Source organism: Equus asinus, chromosome 30, assembly GCF_041296235.1.
Source record: "Equus asinus isolate D_3611 breed Donkey chromosome 30, EquAss-T2T_v2, whole genome shotgun sequence".
In the NCBI taxonomy this organism is placed as follows: Eukaryota; Metazoa; Chordata; class Mammalia; order Perissodactyla; family Equidae; genus Equus; species Equus asinus.
Window position 1 is genome coordinate 11,697,980 of NC_091819.1, and position 22,067 is coordinate 11,720,046.

Below are 22,067 nucleotides of genomic sequence, written 5' to 3' on the forward strand. Positions count from 1 at the left end.
CTCTTTGATAAGAATCTTGTCCACAATTCAAAATTTTAAAGTCATAAAAATAAAAATCATTTAAAAATATTTTCTGTTAAATTAGTTATAGTAAAAAAACTAAAATGGTTGTTAGTTTTTAATAAATTTACTACTTTCTTTACAACTTAAAGATCATATAGGATATTTTATAACACTAATTGCATCATCACAAAAATAAAAGTAAAATTTGCATATAATTCATAATTAACAGAAACATTATTTCTTTAAAAAGGTAGCATAAACGACTGAATTCTTTAATTTATCTGAACATTTACAATTAATGTCCAGTAATATTTTGTGAATACAGTAGAGACAGAGTATCTGGCATTCTGCAGAATTTGGAGTTTTTCAAGTCTCAGTGCTGCTTACTGTTTTGATAGAAATATCATAATCTGAAACAGTCTATTTTTAAACATTATTTCTTACTTTTAATGAGATATTTGAGAATTCTGATGATGGTATAATAAAATCATTAATAATGCATGTTTACTGATAATACATTCAACCTTTTACTGTGTAGGAACATCCCAATTTTGACATCCATGGTTACTTATAAATGATGATTTAAATATGAATATGCAGATTTTGGCATTCTGATTAATAATTTTTCTTCTTGGATTTCTGAGATTAGGTATTTAAGAATGATAAGAATTCCAATAGATTCTTGAAGTATATTAAAATGTATTAATCATTTAGACTTGTGCTAATCCTGACTGGTATTTTTTCCCTTGCAACAGAAAATGCAAACAATACTTACATCAGTGTGTACTATCTTTACCAGCTCAAATCATAGCACTGAAGATTGCTATAAAAATTAAGACCTAGAGATATTGATTGACCTATCCCTAATCACAATAAATATTATGATTTGCATAATTTGTGAATTTACATGATAATTGAAACACTTTATATTTGAATTTTTTTGTCTATTTGTAGTTATGTTGGTATATTAACATCAACACAAACTAAAGCAAAGTTTTTAATTTTTCTTAAAGAATATTGCTTATATAAATAGCTATTCCTTAAGACTAAGAAATAGTTTATAGATGAAGATTGTTATAAAATAAAGAAAATAAAAACAAATAAACAGATAAATCCTGGGGCTAGCCCAGTGGCACACTGGTTAAGTTCACATGTTACACTTTGGCAGCCTGGGGTTCACCAGTTTGGATCCCAGGTGTGGACATGGCACTGCTTAGCAAGCCATGCTGTGGTAGGCACCCCACATATAAAGTAGAGGAAGATGGGCATGGATGTTAGCTCAGGGCCAGTCTTCCTCAGCAAAAAGAAGAAGATTGACAGCAGATGTTAGCTCAGGGCTAATCTTCCTCAAAACAAAAAAAACACCAAAAAAAAAAAAAAAAAACCCTGGGTTTATAATCTGCCCAAAACCTTTAGTTGGAATAAAGAGATCTTGGATTTCTAGTAGCTCTAGTTTCTTGCCATAAGACAACTAAAATTCTCTCTATTGAGGGATAAAGCCACTCAAGGACACAGATTATTTCTATAATTATTCACATATACTGGGCATGCAACTCATAATAAAAAAATAATTAAACTGATGAGGAAATGTCATTATTGCAGAAAACCAAGAGAAACTTTTCAAATATAGAAACAGAAATAGAATCATCATCATAGAATTATCAGGCATAAACTTTAAAATAGACAAATATTTGCTGCATATCTTCAGGATGATAAGCCATAACATTGAGATATTTAGCAGAGAACTGGAATCCGTTTTTAAAAGACCAAAAGTGAAAATACTAGAAGTTCGTAGAATTTAAGAATATAAAACTAAATTTGGTGACTCAATGAATGAGTTTAACAGAAGATTACACACAGCTGAGAGAATTGATAAATTAAAAATAAATTGGAAATATCCAACAAAGCGCAAAGAAACACAAGTATGCAAAGTAGCAAAGTTTATAAGAAATACGGAAAAAGAAAGTCTAAAATGTGTTTATTTGGAATCAAATAAAGAGATGAGAGAAAAAATCAAGTAGAAGCAATATTTGAAATGCTAATGGCTCTTTGCAAGTAATAAAATATGTCAAGACACAGATTCAAGGAGATCTGGGACCCTCAAGCAGAAAAATAACAACAAAAAATATACTTACTCCGAGTTGCATTATAGTAAAACTGATTAATACCAGAGAGTTGACAGAGAGAGAGAAAGGAAGCATTGCCAGAGGTCAGATCAGTATTAACACAACAGAGCAGAAATTAGAAGAACAGCTAGCTTCTCAGAAGAAATAATGAACGCCAGAAGACTAACATACTAGCTTTAGTGTGACAAAAAAAAAAAAAAAAGCTAGAATTCAATATTTACCCAGCTAAGTAGCTATCTAGCTAGAATTCATTACCTGGCAAAAGCATCTTTCAAGATGGAAAGTTTTCAACAAATGCAAGCAGAATTAATGTCACACAGGCCTGCGCTCATAGAAATACAAGAAACAAACCTATGTAGGATCACCACTCTCAAGTGTCTCTAACTCACTCCTTCTAGTTGCCCAATTCAAACTGCATTGACCCTGCAGCCCTTTTCCAATCTCTCATGCCCTTGATGGCCATTCCATCTCTCATAACCTACTTAAATTTCATAATCATATAAACATCCTCTTCCCTGCATTCTCATTTCTCTTTTTCCCTCACAATATTATTCTCACTAGGCTAAACAACACTCCTGCTTAAATAAAAATCTTCTCCCAGGAATTGGATGAAAGTGGAAAAAAGGAACAATTCCAGTTATAAAATAAATAAGTACTGACGATGCAATGTACAACACGATTATTATAGTTAACACTGCTGTGGGTATATTTGAAAGTTGCTAAGCAAGTAGATCCTAAAAGTTCTTTTTCTTTTTTTCTTTTTCTATTTATATGAGATGACAGATGTTAACTGAACTTATGGAGGCAATCATTTTGCAACATGTCTATGCCACGTATTATCCTGTACACCTTAAACTTATACAGTGCTAACAATTATATCCCAGTAAAATTAAAGGAAAAATATCCCCTCCCCCTCCATTCCTGCATCCCGTAAATTTTATGAGACTGGTAAAAAATCCACAAGAGGCTGAATGTTTTCTCTGTAGATCATGTGATCTCCTATATAATGTAGTGTACAACCATACTAAATGTCCCATGTCAGTTCCATCTCCCTCTCTCCTACATGACAATTTCACATATATTCTCTTCCTCAAAATCCCCAAAGCCATATTCTCTTCCTTACTTTCAGTTCACGATCTCGCTTTTTCCTCAATGAAAGCATTGAAGCAATCAGAGCAAAACGTTAACAGACTTCCAAAGCCTGTCCATTCTACTACCATCATATGCATCCATGTACAGTGACTTTGGTCTGTTATTACAGAATGTAGGATGTTCTTATCCTTTTTTGTGTGATCAATCACTTTTGCCAAAAGAACTCTTTCAAAAACAAAAATATAAGTAATAAGCTAAAGCACATAGGATTAGAAAGGAATTTAATTAATCTGAATTACAGTTACCAAATTATTTAAAAGTTGTGATATAGCATTATATATGGGCTTGTTTACTAATAAATTAAATAAAAACTATTAGACCAGTCTGCAAATGTAATTTCGAAGTGGAGAAGACACCATATTTCAAAACAATAGTAATGTGATATGGAATTATCATTCTCATATCATATCATTAACATTATTGTAGTAATGTGATATGGAATTATTTCTATTAGTAACATGTCATAAACACATGCACTGTGATTACTTTCCTACTTTCATAATTGAAATGAAAAAATGCTAAATTTCTGTTAGAGGTTAGAGCAAATGGATGTAGTTTGTCCCCATTTGAGCTGATGGACACATTGGACTATTTCCATAGGTCCCCAAGTGTTCTACAGAAACCTATTAATAACCTTTTCTCTAGGTGAGCTATCAGAACTTTATTTAAATCCATTGTTACCACTCGTACACTACATCCCAAACGCTTTTGCATCTCAAAGACATCATTGCTGTAGTTCTCTCTTGTGCCTCCATCATCCAATGAGCATCTTACTCTTCCGTGTCACTTGTCCTACAAACAGCATTTGACATAATTAATCACCTCCCTTTCCTGCATACACTACTTTCTTCACTTGACTTTCAGGAGACACATTCTTGTGGTTTTCCTTCCACACATGGTTGCCTCCTTCTCTGTTCTCTTTGATCATTTGTCCTCTTCTATCCAGACTCTAGTCCTTTACCCTACTTGTCTCTTATTCTCACAGTCACACCCAGCATGTTGTCCTTGCCAATAATTACAAGTCCTCTGTAATTTCATCTTCAAGCCTTTCACTTCCTGACTACCAAGGGGTCAGTCCCTGGCCCTTCTCTCTGTCTACTTTAAGTTGGCGATCTCAGTCAGTCTTATTGCTTTAAATAACATCTATATGTATTTCTCTTGCTCACAACCACCACTTATTTAAAAAAAAAAAGGATATATGGTATTTTTGTCTAATGGTCAGCAGTGTCAAACAAATGTTGTTTTCTCTCCATCATGCTGTAAAAGTTTTTTTTTTTTTTTCCAGAGGGAAAATAAGTAGTGGAGAAGGAATAAATGCATGTAATAAGAAAGAAAAACAGGGGCTGGCGCAGTGGCATAGTGATTAAGTTTTTGCACTCCACTTTGGAGGCCTGGGGTTCGTGGGTTCGGATCCTGAGCACAGACCTACAGACTGCTCATCAAGCCATGTTGTGGAGGTGCCCCACGTACAAAATAGAGGAAGATTGGTGCAGATGTTAGCTCAGTGACAATCTTCCTCACACACACAAAAAAGGAGAAAGATAACTTCAGGCTTGTAAAATTTCTCTGAAACTGCAAGAGAAAGATATAGTATCGAGGAAATCTTGAAAAATATAGTTAAAATATATAGAGAAATTTCTGTATTCATAATTTCTACTCATTCTTTACATAAATATAAATTCAAATATATATACATGTATAAAAATACCTAATAGGTTTTGCAATTCTCCTTCATGAAGTATATTTGGAGACATTTCAAGTCTTCCATAGAAATACATATCATGCTGTTTTATGAGTTATCAGTCCTAACTTATAGTTAGTAAACTCAGAAAACAGATGTTAATGCAACCTGATAAGGATGTATTATTTGTTACTAAACTGTGGCAGATACCTTAAAGGGTAAAATATAACTATATTGACCAGAAATCATATCTTTATAGCAGGTTAATGTTTTCCATTTATATCAACAAAATTTCTAATTTTTTTAGGAAGATTAGCCATGAGCTAACATCTGCTGCCAATCTTCCTCTTTTGGCTGAAGAAGACTGGCCCCGAGCTAACATCCATGCCCATCTTCCTCTGCTTTATATGTGGGACCTGCCACAGCATGGATTGATAAGTGGTGTGTATGTCCCCACCCGGGATCCAAACTGGCGAACCCCGGGCTGCTGAAGTGGAAAGTGCAGACTTAACCACTGTGCCACCAGGCTGGCCCCCAAAATTTCTATTTTTGACCAGCTTTAAAGTTTTAGTATGTGGTTATTAACTTTATTAAAGTCTGATCTTATAACAATTTATCTTGTTAGAAATTATCCCAAAGTCAAATATTTGCCCTTAAAAAAACAACAACAAAAGGGAAAGGTAGTATTCTTATTCTAGGAGCTTCTGCATTCTTAGTTTAACAAATTATTTTGTTGAAATGGATATGCTTTCAGAAATGCCTGTTCTTCTGATGAAGTGTCTAAAATGAATGAACAAGTAACTCTTTCACTCTGGAGTAAAGAAGATGATGATATATGTGATGTAATTTTTAGTAAGTCTTCTAAAAGGTGTTGAGTTATTTCACCTAAGGGAAAAAAATACTGCTTCCTAACATTAGTTGCAAATTTGTCAAGGGTTTTTAGGAGAATGGTCTCCATGTCTCAGGAAACCAGACTGAATTGCTTGCTTATCTCTTGCTGTTATTGACATAGTGAAGGCCAATGCCTTTCTTAGCAAATGCCATTTATTTAGCATAGAAAACGTTTAATATATCTTTCCTCTTTTTATTGACAGGGTCACTTTAATCAAAACTCAAACTTGTGTTTAGTAAACTAGTAGTGGTCTTTATAAAACTTGCTTATGGGGACAGAGTTTAGAAAGCTTCTAATTTCATTATGATAAAAATATTTCTATACCTAAATTTAAATGCTCAATCTGTCAAATCTATATATGAATATTATGAATAAATATACATATATTTATTAAATAGAAATAGCCTATAGTTTTTTCTTTTCCATTGGTGTTGTCATTTTATTAATGGCGTTATATGTCATTTACACTAATAAAGGACATTTTTCCATCTTTCTCCACTTTTCTGAGCCAGAATATGATATAGTTAAATAGCATAGATATTAATATATATTCAATTCCAATTTTAAATGTTGATCCTTACAGTAAAATGTTTCAGCGCAATTCTTAAGACTCAAAATTATTACTTGATTTTATTTATTGCAGTTTAATTTAGATCTTTTGTATCAATTTGAATATTTTGTCAAAACATGGAAACCAAAGTGGCAAGCTGAGGAGGGAGCAGATAAGGAGGACCAAACCTCTTTCCACCCATACATCAAGTACTTACCAAATGTCTCCCTATTTAGGCCTTAGGTCTTCAGCAATTACCAAACAAAGTGGCCCTGGTCACATGGAACTTACATGACTTTTGAATTATTCATCCAGATTTCTATGGTATTTATAGTATTTTTTGCTTGCCATATATAGTTGTCTAAACATCTGACCTTTTTCCGACATATACAGATGCATATTCTAATTACATTCACACAGGGAATATGCATTCCATTTCAATAAATATAATTTTATTTTGCCTGCTAGATCAACATTCCAATGCACATATTTGAATTATTTAAAAAGTGGTTGGGAGTCTTTACTGCAGCATTATGGTAAGTGCTGTCATTTCTCCCATCATAAACAAACATTCTGTCATTTGAACCATTGTTCCCTGTGTCTCATGCCACATTTCTTTGCTCCCATTTGCAGCACAACACTTTTCGTTGGAAGAACTGTTGAGACACAGTTTTCCAATTCCTCATCTCCCAATCTCTCTTCAAGCCATTCGGTTAGGTTTTAAGTCCTGGGGCTCAAATGAAACTTCTCTTATCAAACTGACTCCAATGAGGAGATAAAAACCAGACAGTAATTTGAACAGGGGAAGTTTAACGTTGAAAAATTATTAACTAAAACTGTGGAATGGAGTTAATAAGGCACTGACTATTAGAAAGTAAGAGAACTTTGAAGAATAGTAGATATAAGGAGCAGCTAGTGCCCCCAGAGTTGAAATAAGGAACCAAAGATACCCTCCCCCGACCATACCTTCCAGACTGAGATCTTTGTCTTGTTGGAGAGGACAAGCCCTTGGCTCATGGATGGCAGGTAAGTTGCTATCATGATGCCCTGGCAGAACTTGCTGGAACTCTTCCTTCGGAAATTTGCCGGAAGTGGGTTTTCTGGGGGGCTGAGAAGAGCTGTTCATGGGAAAATGTCTCACTGGAGACGCTAATGAAAAACTTCATAGTGGGAATGACCATGAAATGCGAGGAGAGTCTGGGGGAGCCACCTACCACTGGGTCCTGCTGTTGCCAGCACTGAGGGAGGCAGACTGGCAAAGCTGTGGGTGCTCCAGGGCCCTGGAGAAAACCAAGCATGCAGAACAACCAGAACCAGAGAGCAAAACATTTTCCTCATGCAACATCTCTCTAGTGCCTTTTAGGGCCAATTGACAAAAGAAAAAATATTTTAAGAGCCCAGATCCATTTTCACAGAGTAGTCAAAAAGGATGGATTTGGAGCTGGAAGCAATGGATAATTAGCACAATCACCAATGTTCTTCAGTGGTCTATAATGATCAGTTTTTGGTCCTACATTTCCTCTGATGAAATTAGCTACTCCTTCTCAGGCTTCTGTGCCAGCTCATCTTTATCTCTCTGATCTATAAAACACTGGAGAATCCAGAAATCATTCTTAGAACTGATTTCCTACTTAATCCTTTGCCAATTCATTCTTTTTCAAGATTTTAAATGCCACCAGTGTATTAGTAACTCTAAACTTTCATCTCAAACATAGACCTCTACCCTGAACTTCAGAATCATATACACAGTGGTTTAATCAACATCTCCATGTAGAAATCTAACAGGTAGGTCAAGATTACCATTTTTAAAACAGAGACTTCAAATATATTCTTCATAAAACTCACTCCTTCCACAGACTTCCTATTTTCAGTAAATATGATCACTCTTTTAGCTACTTAGGGCATGATCCTTAGATTAATCCTTGATCGTAACTTTCTCAACTCCCATGTTCCATGTTTCAGAAATGTTTTAGCTCTGCCTTCAAAATATAGTCTCAACTATTTCTCATGGTCTTTATAAATACCATCCTATACCGTCACCATTCCCTCACACCTAGAATATTGCAATCTAATCTCCCTGTTGCCCAGCATCCTATTCACCATTTTAGAACACTAGGTAGATTATGATATTCCTATATTGGAAACTCTCCAATGGTTTCTTACCTCATTCAGGGTGTAAGTGAAAATTCCCATGGCCTGTAAGGCCATTTATGGTCTGACTTTATACCCACTCAGTTCCCCTCTCACTCTGCTGATCCCAGTAAATTCCAGTCGTGCTGCTACCAAGAGTCTTTGTGATGAGTTTCCTGTGCCTGAAATGCTCTTCTCTTGGTTCGCTGGTACACGAAGGGCAGAGAGAGGCTGAAGAAAGAGGCAACCCACCCCAGATTGGTAGATGGCATGTTTAATAAGCAGGGGAACTGACTTAACGAGGTTTGTCTTGAGCGGCCACAAGTCAAATAGATCTCGGCACCTGCCCACCAGAATCTTCAAGTTTATATGGAGGCCTTAACAGATCAACTACATATTCACTTTAGTTCATCTCAACACTACCTTACTCTCTCAAGGCTGTGTCCTTGAAAGTTCTCCTAGTGTAGGAATGGTGAACAAAGGGTACATTTCAAGGACAGAGGAGGGAATAAGGAGCCTCAGATTGCTCTGGTTCAGCTCACTGGTCAACCTGTGGTCATGTCCTCTCCGATGACCTCCTCCAACATCTTCTAACAGATACCCATGTGACGCTCTCCTTCATCCACTTCAGGTTTTATTCAAATATCACCATAGTGGTACATTTTATGACTATGCAAAATCCCCTGTATCTTGTCTTATTTCTCTCCATAGCTCATATTGCTATCTATAATTTTATACGTTGTAACCATTTGTTTACGTTCTGTCCCCTCCCTCTACAATGTAAGCTCCATAAGAATAAACATATTTGCTTATTTTGTTCAGTATTGTATCCTCCATGCCACGAACAATGCTTGGTTCATAATATTACTCATTTAAGATTTTGGAGAAATAAATGCATAGCCAGAACTGCATGTCATTATCTTCATTTTGCTAAAGTAAACAAAGATTTCCAATTATGGTAATGAGTCAATCAAAATATTAATTCTTCTAAACTATCCAAATTTTTATCCTGCTGGCTGCACCTTGTTTTCCTTTTTCTTTAACACTATGTGATTAAAATATAAATTCACTTACAAATACCCAGTTCCTGAGAAATAGGCAAAAAGGCAAGGATTTGTTACCAGCTAAATGAATAAATGAACGAATGAATTAATAACATAAAGAAATACATAAAGATGGCCTGCAGACCTTTGAAATTTGATTTATTCCCCCCAGCAGCTATGAATGTAACTTTAAATAGGTAGTGTCACCAGACATGGACCCTAACCCATTTCTCTTGTCCTACCTAAACTCCAGCCTTTGTGTTTGACCTAATTCTCTTGTCTTCTTGAAAGATGCAGGTGTTCCTTTATGTAACACCTTGGGCCCTTGAGCTTCTGTAGTTTTCAGCTATCTTCCAGGAAGAAGCTCGAAATGACAACTGCCCTGGACCCAGTCACTCTGAGCTGGACCAGACCAGACCAGACCACAACCACAAGACCGATGCCTACACAGTTGGGCAGAGAGTTGTACTAAAGTAACTGGCCCTCATTAATGTCATAAATTCTCCTCCTGTGGGTGGGGTGAAGCAGCCATTTTTAGGGCCTGCAATATATGTAGAAGCATGATTTCAAACCATGCATGTGCAAGCCTATGCCCACCTCTACATGTGATGATGAAACTTTCCTTTTGAATATTCGTTTCCTACCACAAATAAAGGTACCCCCCTCCTCATGCTCCGGGGGACGGGGGAATAGCTTTGGGAAATTATTCCCTATGATCTCCATTTTTCTTTGCTGCATGCCGCAAATAAAAATTCTTCTTTATGAAACAAGTACTTCTGGTGCAGTTTGATTTACCTCCCAGGAAGGGACCTATGTTTGGTCCAATAGCAGTACTATTGTATATCCATCAAAATAACAAAAAAGGAAAAGCACGAAGCTCAATAGAAGCAGCTACTGCCATACACCATTCGCAAATATTGCAAGTTACTGCAAGTCTTTTAGAAAACACATGGGTGACGCTCTAAAAACTTTAAAATATGTTCATAAACTTTGATGCATTGATTTCTAATCCAAGACTCCAAAATGAGAAAATAACCTGAAACACAGACAGGGATATGTAGATATATATTTATACACTGTCGTCACAAAGTTGACCTTTATATCTTTAAATTAGAAACACAAAATATCGAACAGTAGGTGCATATTCAAATCCTGTTAGTATGCAACTATTAAAAGCAAGATTTTGCACAGTGTTCAATGAAATGCAAAGGAAACAATTTAAAAGAAAAGTGTTCAAGGGGCTGGCCCCGTGGCCGAGTGGTTAAGTTCGCGCGCTGCGCTGCAGGCGGCCCAGTGTTTCGTCGGTTCGAATCCTGGGCGCGGACATGGCACTGCTCGTCAGACCACGCTGAGGCAGGGTCCCACATGCCACAACTAGAGGAACCCACAACGAAGAATACACAACTATGTACCGGGGGGCTTTGGGGAGAAAAAGGAAAAAATAAAATCTTTAAAAAAAAAAAAAAAGAAAAGTGTTCAAGTATTTATTAATTTATGCATGTGATTTGATTCATCTTTTGAAAATGCAGGGACATAATCTTCAACTCAATTACCTGTATAAATAAGTATATTGACGATCAGAGCAGTGAATCAATTATATTTGTTTATATTGTTACTTGTCCTTTCATTTCCATATGGGCACATTTTACATTCATAATTATACAGATTATTAAATGAATTCGCAATGAAACTATTTATTAAGTGTCCTCAACATGTTTTGGAGGTGAGAAATGTTACAAATTTTAGGCCACAGTGGCTATACTAATGACTTTGCTGTACATATATGTATATATATAAACACACACACATATATATACGTATATATATGCATTTTTTCTTGTTAAGTGTTATTTTCTGTTAGCTTTTATTTTAAAACATTCACCACTACCAAGAGATAGCCAATATTTTTTTCTAATCTTCCCCCACTATAAATAATGTTACAATGAACACCTCTGTACGTATATCATCGTGGGTAATTAAGCATACTTCTGACAGATAGCTTCCCAGAACTGGAATTGCTGATCCAAAGTAAATGGATGTTTGAAAATATGATCATTACTTCCAAACTGCCCTAGGATATGCTGTTAAATTAATACTTCCCTTAATTTTATATCCTAGTACCAGTCCCAGTTTGCCCACATTCACCCTACAACTGGACACTATCAATTCAGTTCATTCTTATCTGTCTGATAGGCAATGGAAGCGTTTCCTTGCTGCTTCAACCTGGATTCTCTGATTATTATGATTCCGAGCATTCGCTGCTGTATTTATATAGTTTATGTTCAATTTTTTCTGTGAACTCTACTTCCAATCTCATTTTATCACCATAAAATTCAAACGGAATATGTAAGGAAACAAAATTTGTTTTATAAAAAAGTATCTTCTCCTTATCTAACTGTTTGAATTAAGAAAGAAGAAATCACAAATTTCTCAGGACAGTACACGTCTTTTTCACAACAGCAACACAGTGTGACTAGAATCACACTCATAAATATCTCCCATGACAAAACAAATGCCTTATGTACAACAACCATTCATTTTGCATTGAGAAATCTTTTTTTACTGGCTACATATGGTCAATTTCTCTTTTTTTATGTTGTATCTCTTTCAATTGCACCTAGGAGTCATTTTAATATAGATAATTGAATTGCAGTTAATTCTCCATCTGGTGTTCCAGATTGGTTACTTACTACTGCTAATTTGAGGCTGATATTTTTCATTTCTATTACTTGATCATTTTATTCACTGTCACATCTCTAACAGTATGTGACATTTACAAAGCACGTCATGTGAACACAGTTTAAAATTCCCAAAGTATAATGTCTTTTTGAAGCACTTGGAAGTCTTACACCCTTAGATGATCCACGTTTCAACTTTCAAATTACCATAACTTATAATTTACTTATGAAGTGTACTCTTAGAATAATTTTATAAGTAGAAAGGTGTTTGGAAACTAGCATGTGGTCTATTACTTTTAGTATAATACTTTAACATACAAAATACATTGTTGACACAGCAAACCTTGATAAATTGGGTTATCTTTTAATTAGCTAGGAATCCCAATATTTTATCAGAAAACTGCAAGTTGAAAATGTGGAATCATTAGGCAGACAGTACTGTGGATTAAACTGTTCTGTGCATGTCATCACTTTTCATGTTTGAATAGTGAATTACAGTTTTAAAGGACTTTCACTTGATTTGATCCTCTTAGGTAATGAAGAGCTCTTGTGTTTTGGTGAAAGAATTACTTTGAGCCAGAGAGAAGGTTAATTTGTTATTAGGACTTTTAATAAGTTGGAAATGAAATACTCTTTTCAAATCTCAGTTTGAAAATTGTGATAGCAATATATCCATTTTAAGGTTTTTATGAGAACTAAATGAGACGATGCATTAAAAATAAATTAAACGTGTTTGTTATTTTGTTACCTCTTTCATTGCTCCCATTTTAGAATTTATGAATCAAGTCTCACAGAAGTTTGAATTACTTGCCAAATTCAGCATATTTCAGAATCGACAAGAACCTATGTTCCTCATTCTAAAATTTACTCTGTAAAATGAGGCTTTGATTATGGACAGTAGGCATCATAAGAACCGGTCTGCTTATTTTACAGCAGAGAAATCTGAGTCCCTGTGGGCTTAACGGATTAGCCCATAGGCAGGCCACTAGGTTTTGGCCAGGTCACAAAAAAGGATGACAACTTAGTGTTGTATTTTGAGATGTATTCATATTGCAAAACCAAAAAGGATTATTGGATAGAAGCTGAGTCAATAGTGTCCTAGCAAAATACATTAGATTTTCAAATATCGAGGGATACAATGAATTTTGTTTTAATTTGTGGAAAATATTGCATCTCTCATTTACCTTGTTTGAAAATGTATACAAGTATATTTCCATTATTATTTCCATTAACTCATAATAAAGAGCCAGTTCCTTCCTACTTGTTTAATTTTGGGTGAAACAGTCTGAAAATGTCTGTTTTGTGTCATACATAATATCAATCATCTCTCATCCAGGCTCCTTTAAACCAGGAACTCTTTCAACCATTAAGAATATTGTATCTACGTATTTGCAATTACATATATATGTTATATATATTAATATAAGCACATTATCTCTATTCAGTATTTATGATTTATATTATATATACATATGATAACATAAGTACGTTATCCCTATTCAGTATTTGTTATTATTGCTGTAGATTTTCCAGGTACAACTTAGCTGCCCAATGTGTCTGAGTGACATGCTAATAGTTTCTCATTATGTAGCTTAATGTGGAAAAATCCCAAGTTCTAATAGACAATGAAGACAGAAATTTTACCTTGCATCAGATTTTGAAAAAAATTTACTCATGTTTTAATTATATAAAACAGATACTAGTTTAAGCTTCATATGTTTACAAAATTCTAAAAGATGAATATTTTAATTATCCACTAGAAGCTTCTTTCAGTGTATCTTGAAATTCATGTCTGCTTAAATACTGGAAGAAACATGAAACCTTTCTTATGGAATCAAAGTGCTAATTACAAAGAAATCCTAAAGCCTTAGAGAATTCCTGTTTCATAATTGTCAAAAAGTAGTCTTGAATATCTTTATGATGCTAGGAAACGAAGATTTAAAACGTTATCTTGCTTTCCTTGAAAAAATGTAGTATTCAGCAAAATTATTGGTTTATTATCATGTTCTGTATAAATGCAATAGAAAACTAAGTGCATTTTTACCTTATTTCTAATTTTTTTTCATTTTTTTAATTAAGGTTATGAAAGTTAACATCCTTGTGAAATTACAGTTGTACATCATTATTAGTCATGTTGTAGGTACACCACTTCACCCCTAGTGCCCTCCCCCCACCCCCCTTTCCTCTGGCAACCACCGATCAGTTCTCGTTGTCCACATGTTAACTACCACCTATGAGTGGAGTCATACAGAGTTCGTCTTTCTCTGTCTGGCTTATTTCACTCAACATAATACCCTCAAGGTCTATCCATGTTGTTGTGAATGGGACGACTTTGTCCTTTTTTATGCCTGAGTAGTATTCCATTGTATATGTACACCACATCTTCTTTATCCAATCATCAGTTGCTGGGCACTTAGGTTGGTTCCATGACTTGGCTATTGTGAATAATGCTGCAATGAACATAAGGATGCATGGAACTTTTGGAATTGCTGATTTCAGGTTCTTAGGATAGACACCCAGTAGTGGGATGGCTGGGTCATAAGGTATTTCCATTCTTAACTTTTTGAGGAATCTCCATACTGTTTTCCATAGTGGCTGCACCAGTTTGCATTCCCACCAACAGTTTATGAGGGTTCCCTTTTCTCCACAGCCTCTCCAACATTTTTCACTCTTTGTTTTGGATATTTTTGCCATTCTAACAGGTGTAAGGTGATATCTTAGTGTAGTTTTGATTTGCATTTCCCTGATGATTAGTGATGATGAGCATCTTTTCATGTGTCTATTGGCCGTCCGTATATCTTCTTTGGAGAAATGTCTATTCATGTCCCCTGCCCATTTTGTAATTGGGTTGTTTGATTTTTTATTGTTGAGTTGTGTGAGTTCTTTGTATATTATGGAGGTTAACCCTTTGTCGGATAAATAACTTGTGAATATTTTTTCCCAATTAGTGGGCTGTTTTTTTGTTTCAATCCTGTTTTCCCTTGCCTTGAAGAAGCTCTTTAGTCTGATGAAGTCCCATTTGTTTATTCTTTCTATTGTTTCCCTCATGTGAGGGGTTATGGTGTCCGAAAAGATTCTTTTGAAGCTGATGTCAAAGAGTGTACTGCCGATATTCTCTTCTAGAAGACATTGTTTCAAGCCTAATCTTTAGGTCTTTGATCCATTTTGAGTTTATTTTAGTAAATGGTGAAAAAGAATGGTTGATTTTCATCCATTTACATGTGGCTGTCCAGTTTTCCCAGCACCATTTGTTGTAGAGACTTTCTTTCCTCCATTGTAGGCCCTCAGCTCCTTTGTCAAAGATTAGCTGTCCATAGATGTATGGTTTTATTTCTGGGCTTTCAATTCTGTTCCACTGATCTGTGCATCTGTTTTTTGTACCAGTACCATGCTGTTTTGATTACTGTAGCTTTGTAGTATGTTTTGAAGTCAGGGATTGTGATGCCTCCAGCTTTGTTCTTCTTTCTCAGGATTGCTTTAGCAATTCGAGGTCTTTTGTTGCCCCATATGAATTTTAGGATTCTTTGCTCAATTTCTGTAAAGAAAGACATTGGAATTCTGATTGGGATAGCATTGAATCTGTAGATTGCTTTAGGTAGTATGGACATTTTAACTATGTTTATTCTTCCAATCCATGTGCATGGAATGTCTTTCCATCTCTTTATGTCGTCGTCAATTTCTTTCAAGAAGGTCTTGTCGTTTTTGTTGTATAGATCTTTCACTTCCTTGGTTAAATTTATCCCAAGGTATTTTATTCTTTTTTGTTGCGATCGTGAATGGGATTGAGTTCTTTAGATCTTTTTCTGTTAGTTCATTGTTAGCAGATAGAAATGCTACTGATTTATGTATGTTGATTTTATACCCTGCAACTTTTCTGTAGTTGTTGATTGTTTCTAATAGTTTTTCTATGGATTCTTTGGGGTTTTCTATATATAAGATCATGTCGTCTGCAAACAGCAAGAGTTTTACTTCTTTGTTGCCTATTTGGATTCCTTTTATTTCTTTTTCCTGCCGAATTACTCTGGCCAAAACCTCCAGTACTACGTTGAATAAGAGTGGTGAAATTGGGCACCCTTGTCTTGTTCCTGTTCTGAGAGAAATGGGTTTCAGTTTTTGTCCATTGAGTATGATGTTGGCTGTGGGTTTGTCATATATGGCCTTTATTATGTTGAGGTACTTTCCTTCTATACCTATTTTATTGAGGGTTTTTATCATAAATGGATGTTGGACCTTGTCGATTGCTTTCTCTGCATCTATTGAGATGATCATGTGGTTTTTGTTTCTCATTTTGTTAATGTAGTGAATCACGTTGATTGACTTGCGGATGTTGAACCATCCCTGTGTCCCTGGTATAAATCCCACTTGATCATGCTGTATAATCTTTTTGATATATTGCTGTATTCGGTTTGCCAAAATTTTATTGAGGATTTTTGCATCTATGTTCATCAGTGATATTGGCCTGTAGTTTTCCTTCTTTGTGTTGTCCTTGTCAGGTTTGGGGATCAGGGCGATGTTGGCTTCATAGAATGTATTAGGGAGTACTCCATCTTCCTCTATTTTCTGGAACAGTTTGAGAAGGATAGGTATTAAATCTTCTTTGAATGTTTGGTAGAATTCTCCAGAGAAGCCGTCTGGTCCTGGGCTCTTATTTTTGGGGAGGTTTTTGATTACTGTTTCTATTTCTTTACTTGTGATTGGTCTATTCAGATTCTCTATTTCTTCCTGATTCAGTTTGGGGAGGTTGTATGAGTCTAGGAATTTATCCATTTCTTCTAGGTTGTTCAATTTGTTGGCATATAGTTTTTCATAGTATTCTCTTATGATCATTTGTATTTCTTCGGTATCTGTTGTGATTTCTCCTCTCTCGTTTCTAATTTTATTTATTTGAGACTTCTCTCTTTTTTTTTTTAGTGAGTCTGGCTAAGGGTTTGTCAATTTTGTTAACTTTTTCGAAGAACCAACTCTTTGTTTCATTGATCCTTTCTACTGTCTTTTTTGTTTCAATATCATTTATTTCTGCTCTAATTTTTATTATTTCCCTCCTTCTACTGATTTTGGGCTTTGTTTGTTCTTCTTTTTCTAATTCCATTAGGTTTCGTTTGAGGTTGTTTATGTGAGATTTTTCTTACTTATTGAGGTGAGCCTGTATTGCAATGAATTTCCCTCTTAGGACTGCCTTTTCTGCGTCCCAAATCATTTGGCATGGTGTGTTTTCATTTTCATTTGTCTCCAGATAATATTTGATTTCTTCTTTAATTTCTTCAACAATCCATTGTTTTTTCAGTAGCATGTTGTTTAGTCTCCACATTTTTGGCCCTTTCCCAGCTTTATTCTTGTAGCTGATTTCTAGTTTCATAGCATTATGATCAGAAAAGATGCTTGATATTATTTCAACCCTCTTGAACTTACTGATGCTTGCTTTATTTCTCAAGATATGGTCTATCCTTGAGAATGTTCCATGTGTGCTTGAGAAGAATGTGTAACCTGCTGTTTTTGGATGAAGTGTCCTATATATATCTATTAGGTCCATCTGATCTAATTTTTCATTTAATTCTATAATTTCCTTGTTGATTTTCTGTCTGGATGATCTGTCCATTGGTGTTAATGGGGTGTGGAGGTCCCCTACTATTATTGTATTGCTGTTGATGTCTCCTTTTAGTTTTGTTAATAGTTTCTTTACAAATTTTGGTGCTCCTGTGTTAGGTGCGTGTATATTTATAAGTGTTATGTCATCTTGGTGGAACGTCCCTTTTATCATTATATACTGCCCCTCTTTGTCTTTCTTTATCTGTTTTGCTTTGAAGCCTACTTTGTCTGATATAAGTATGGCAACACTTGCTTTCTTTTGTTCATTATTAGCTTGGAGTATTGTCTTCCATCCCTTCACTTTGAGTGTGTGTTTGTCTTTGGGGCTGAGGTGTGTTTCCTGGAGGCAGCATATTATTGGATCTTGTTCTTTGATCTGTCCTGCCACTCTGTGCCTTTTGATTGGAGAGTTCAATCCATTCACGTTTAGAGTGATTATTGAGATGTGGGGGCCTACTGTTGCCATTTTATCACTTGTTTTCCGTTTTTTTTGCATTTTGTCCTGATGGAGAGCTGTTACTTTGTGTTATTGTCCTTCTGCTTATCTCCTTTGTTCTGGATTTTGTAACCCCTTTCCTTTTTTTGATTTTTCAGGAATGAGGTTCTTCCTGAGCATTTCTTGAAGAGGAGGTTTTGTGGTGATGAACTCCCTTAACCTTATTTCTAATTTTTTAAAGACTTAGATGTATTTTATGAAAGTTCAGCAGTAATGCCTGTGTTATCATGATGTAACATATGAACTATCCAAACTTACAGGTATTTTCCTTAATTTATTATCTTATTTTTCAATTGCCAAGATAAATTGTATAAATAATTTCCATTTCATTAGAAAGCATTGTGGCAGCCACGAAGCACAGAAACAGGGCACCCATGTCCTAGAACACACACATGAATGTTCAAGTATTATGGAAGTATTGCTAAATTAACTATCATAAAATAAAGCAAATTATCAGAGGCTGTACATTTCCAAGGAGTTTTTTCGAACTATCTCTACCAAGGACTGAAAACATTTATGATTTATGGTAAAAACTGCCAGATGTCAGTTAGCACTAAATATCTTTGAGGGATGCTTTATTCATTGATTTTGGGACTATTAGTTAACACATTTGTGTTGTCAAAAGCACTAGTACTTCTGTTTTTTAAATCTACCTTTTCCCATGAATCCTGCAAGCTCTCCATTCTCAGAGTTGCCTCAGCCACATGTTCTCAAAGAACTTGAAGCTTATGGGTGTAATTTACACAAGATGATGTCACAAAATTGCATACATATGTACATTCATGAACCACAAAGTCATAGAAAATACTTACAAATAATGGAGAAATAGTGGCCAGCCCTGTTGCTGTTGCTGAGTAGTTAAGTTTGTGCACTCTGCTTTGGTGGCCCAGGGTTTGCTGCGTTGGATCCTGGGCATGGACCTACACACCATTCGTCAAGCCATGCTGTGATGGCATCCCACATAGAAGAACCAGAATGACTCCCAACAAGGTTATACAACCGTATACTGGGGCTTTGAGGAGAATAAAAAAGAAGAAGAAGATTGGCAACAGATGTTAGCTCAGGGACAATCTTCCTCATCAAAAAAAAAAAAAAAAAGAACAGAGAAATAACAGATGAAGTAATTTCTGTAATTGCTTAAAGGTAAAGGGAGATAATGTTCTTGAAAATATGACTCTAAGTATTGCAGTATGTCATACCACTGGGCATCTGTCCCCTTCACTTTCAGCTGTCCCCACTTCTTCTTTTACTATGCTAGTTAATGTGCACCCATTTTTCCTAAATAAATAACTATTTTCCATATTAAGTTATACAAGATCTTTCCCTTTAATCAGAGTTTGAGAAAGTGTATTCAAAATATATGAGATATCTGTCAAAGTATTCTTTTCCTAAAGCTCAGACTGGCACGTCTCAGAACAGTCATTGTGGATTTGCACTCTGACAATTTAGCTAGGATGGATGGACTTAGATTTCCTAAAACTCTAGCCTTATGTTAGCAGGGGCCACAGAGCTGATTTGCATAATATTTGAAATGTGATGCTGAAGCATCAGAGATACTTTTTTTCCATCAGGAGTTCAGCGCAGCGTCACATGCCACAGCAGTTCACATTTGTTGGCCCCTGATTTTCTGGCTTATCTTGCTGGCCTGGGCAGCAGCCAGATCTACAGCTCCTCCACCTCCTGCTGGAAGTTTTCCCTTATCTTCTTCCACCCCCGGGACAGGTGCAGGTTTAGTTTCGTGACAAATGGTGCCAGGTTCTCCTGCAGGTCACACATCATAGAAATTGGAGGCTTGGAGGCAGCGAGTGACCAAAATGTGTCCCAGCTTATTCTTATGGGTTTCATTTCTTTCTTCAGCCCTCAACAATCTTTCCTTCCTCACTACCTATCCTGCTGACTCAGATCCAGCACCAAATGCAAAAGTGACAGCTGTATACAAACTGATTAATAATCCCCCTCAATTGATACAATTCAACCCTTACAGTAAACCTACATAATTATAGATCTATCTATATATACAAGTTATCTATCTGTCTATCTATCATTGAGTAGTTATTTTGTTCAGCATCTCTGTTTGAACTTGAAATGATATAGTAGTCTTATGCCAACAAAATACATGTTCCAAAGTTTGTCCAGGTGCCTTCTAATAGTCAACACCACATAGTGAGTTCCAGAAAGCTAACCACATTTTCACCATTGATAGAGTTCTTTTTTGGTGTTTGGATATATGGCAAAGAATATGCTTTACTCTGAAATTTGGGTGATATCATATGTGGAAGATACCATTGATGCTCTATCCAATCACCTCAGATCTCTTCTATAGTTTCTATGTTCTGATCCCCCATCTTCACTGTGTTTTGTGTTACATCCACAATATATTTCTGAAGGCCACCTTTGGCCCATTGTGTTGCTTGTATGTACAGGAGATGAATTGCCTATAATCTGCTGTGTCTACTCAAACTCAGTTAACTCAGTTACTGATTGGCTATAAAAACCCAGCTGTCTTCTCTCAAGCAAGGCCAAATTTTGAGATATAATTTATGCTCCAGAGCTGCATTCTCATCTTCTCATGGCATCAGGTTGCAGATGGGACTTTGCCTGAATTTGCACTTGTTTGAATTCCTCTCTGTTCTGCTTCCCACACTACCTTAGTAGTTTCATTATGGAAAAGTTTCTCAATAAATTACTTGTACATGAATCGTCATTCCTGGATCAGATTTTAGTGAATCCAGCTTAAGATAACATGGAATAGACAAATAAAACTCACTGTTCATTCTTAAAGAATAATGTGTGAAAATGGAAATAAAGAAGAATGTGTGAAATGGGTGAAAATGTGTGAACATTGTAATAAATGTGACCTAAATGATGTTTAATGGGATTGTTTTCAGTTTAACTTAATAAGAATTCTGGCAAGCAACACATCTTTATCTATTTTTTTAAAGACAATATTTTAAAAGTATCTATTTTAAAAACTAAATAAAATATAAAGCAGAAAATATTTTTAAAAAGTCAATGACATTTAAAAAAATACAATTTTTTCATCAGAATATATTAGTTAATGAAGCCGTATCACTATACTTTAATATATTGATAATGACAATTAATGGCTTTGAATAATAAACAATTTACTTAGTGAATGCCATAATGCAAAATGCATGCCCATTTATGTATTATATAATTACAGCTTACATTTATTTTCTAATCTTATCCTCATAGAATAGAACGCAAAATGTATTTTCCATTTGCAAATACAGAATTTATCTCTTAATCAAATATTAAATCTATGGGAAAGTCTTTATTTTCCTTTGTCAGTCATTTGTGCTATATTTTGATAAGGATAGTGATGCAATTTACCCAGATATCCTTGAATTTCTGTGAGTCCACACGTATTCATTATTTATCTTCTTGAAGTTGCTTGTTTACTTGTAATAATTTCATTAAAATTTTTCTTCTCCTTATTAATGGATTAGTGTACTTAATTATTAATATTTTCCATTGGGTATATTTATTCAAAGCCCTGTTATTATCTGATTCCTTTGGCTAAAATTAGCTAATTTGAAATGCAAACACAATTCAGTCTTTCATGGGACAAGCAGATGAGATGACAGCTAATCAATGAATGACGCTGTCCTTAAGATGTTCAACTGCCAAGGATAAAATATGTCAATCAGTGAGAACGAATGCACCGTCAGTTATAATTACCTCAGCAAAAAGTCACAAGTGTTCCATC